Source organism: Rhinatrema bivittatum, chromosome 8 (genome assembly GCF_901001135.1).
Source record: "Rhinatrema bivittatum chromosome 8, aRhiBiv1.1, whole genome shotgun sequence".
Lineage (NCBI taxonomy): Eukaryota > Metazoa > Chordata > Amphibia > Gymnophiona > Rhinatrematidae > Rhinatrema > Rhinatrema bivittatum.
In genome coordinates, this window is record NC_042622.1 from 193,349,986 (window position 1) to 193,352,395 (window position 2,410).

Here is a 2,410-nt window from a genome sequence, read left to right on the forward strand (position 1 = left end):
AGCACAGGCAGAGGGGCATGGAGGACCAGGCCCCAGATTCGCGTTCTCCTCTCCTCGGACACCGTTCTTCAATGCTACCTTGTGCAGCGTGCAGCACACTCTCACGATGTCTGTCTCGGGGGGGGAGGTGCACTGCAAGGCCTCCCCTCCTGCCATCCAGACAGCGGAAGCGACTTTTCAGCGCCATGAATGTTTTCTCGATTGCGTGTGCCTCGGTATTCTCCTTCCGCCGCCAAACGTGGCTTACGTGGTACAGGGGTCAGAAGCCAGGGCTTACAGCCGTAGCCAGCATGTCCTAAGGAACAAAATAAAAGCACAGCAATAAAGTGCCTGCGCTCACTTTATTCAGGCCCATCGCTAGGCCAGCCATCACCCTGGATAGTCTGCAAGCTAGCGGCCAGGTAAGAACTCCAGGGAGCTCCTGCCGCCACTGCGGCGAGATGTAGCGCCAGTGACCCACCCATCGCCCGCCCACTTCCCATACCCTAGCTGTGAGATGTGCTGGGCTCCTGGGAGGCAGAGTTGTTGGTACTCAAGGGAAAAGGGGTCTCCACACCACCGCCACAAAGTATCTCGAAGACACGGCACCCATTCATGTGCAGTACTTACCCAGCAGCCAATCCACTGCCGTACTCGCAATTCGGCAAATTCTTTTGCCAGTGCCAACTGTGCAAAGATAAAGGCATCACTGAAATTCCGGGGAACGTGGAAACCACATTCAGGATCTTCATGTGGGCATCACCCACAACTTGAATGTTCATGGAGTAAAAATGACTGCGCTTCTGGAAGCCAATTTCCCGCCCTTCTGGGGCTAGCAGAGCCACAGGGGTGCAGTCCATAGTTCCCAACACGGGCATGCGAGCAAGGTCAAAGAAAGGCACCCTTACCTGACGCAATTCCATCACTTGCCAAGGGTAGCAAATGTGGCGCTGCATCTTCTTGCTCGTCGCCCACGGAATTTGCTGAAGGTGACGGGAGGAGACGCGCGGCTCCGCAGTATTCTGCTAAGGAGCCGGAGACAAGAAAATGCAGGACCCCCCAAAAGCTTGAGCAGGCCCGGAACATCGGGTCGGTGAGCCAGGGGAAGATGTAAGTCGGCCCTCAGCACCTGGTACAGGTCCAAGGTCAGCTTTCCGCTGAGCCCGTAATGGCACGCTACTTCCGCTTCTCGGATCCCGGGGGGCACACCGCACGGGCGGAATATCTGTCTGCCCTGCTCGCGGCCCCAGCCCAGATCCGAGTCCCTTCCAGCTTCCTCATTGGCTTCTCTCTCGCTTGCAGCCCGAGCCTCTTCCATGTACCCCCTTTGCGCCTCTTCTCACTTCCTGGCCTCCAATTTCAGGCACATCAGAAGTACAAAGATGGAAAAATAGTTCATGTTCCCCCACAAACAGGCCGATTCTGTACAGTGCGCTCAGGCTGAGCGCACCATTAGCCCCATTTGGACAGGTGTTTTCAATGCGCTAGCTTTACCCCTTATACAGTAAGGGGTAATAGCGCAAGGCGCGTCCAACCACCCCAAAACTAATAGCGGCCTCAATGAGCCTATTAGTAAGTCCCATGCATACAGAAAGTAAAATGTGTAGCCAAGCCGCACATTTTACTCTCAGAAATTAACGCCTGCCCAAAGGCAGGCGTTAATTAACGAAAATTAACAAAATTAACAAGGCAGGCGTTACTTAACGAAAATTAACGAAATTAACGCCCAAAGGCAGGCGTTAATTTCGGCCAGCACCAGGAAAGTGTACAGAAAAGCAGAAAAAACTGCTTTTCTGTACACCTTCCGACTTAATATCATAGCAATATTAAGTCGGAGGCAAATCTGCCCACGGCCTACGGGTTGGAAAACAGACACTCACTTGAACCGGTGGCTGTCAGCGGGTTCAAAAGCCAACACCCAGGGGCTGATTGGCCAAAGTGGCCTGGGTGCACGTTGGGAAAGCGGGCACTCGCCTCAGAGTGCCGACTTCTCCCACACATTTTACTGAATCGCCCGAAAAGCAGAAGATCCAGCAGAGTGGTCACAGCAGCAGTTCTGACTCACGCACACTAGGCACAACTTGGTGGAATGTGCGATTAACTTCACCTTCCAGCCCCTGAAGTAAAACATCTGCGTTAAAGTTAACGCCATCTCCTACCCCGGAGTAAACGCGCGTTAAAATCCACCTTACAACCAGTACTTATGTCGTGCATAGCCTTTTGGGTTTTTCTTACATATGCTAAAGTCTGCTAAACCTTATTAACATATTCATTAATATACGGAGAAAGTGTGCGCTATTTCACAGCAGTTGCCGGAATTTGGGCTTAGCGCACGTGCGCCAAAACCCGAAGTCATATGGAAGAACGCACTAAACCTGCGTCCTCCACACACGCCCCTGCCCCGGAGGTGGAGCCTATTTTTAAGGCCGGG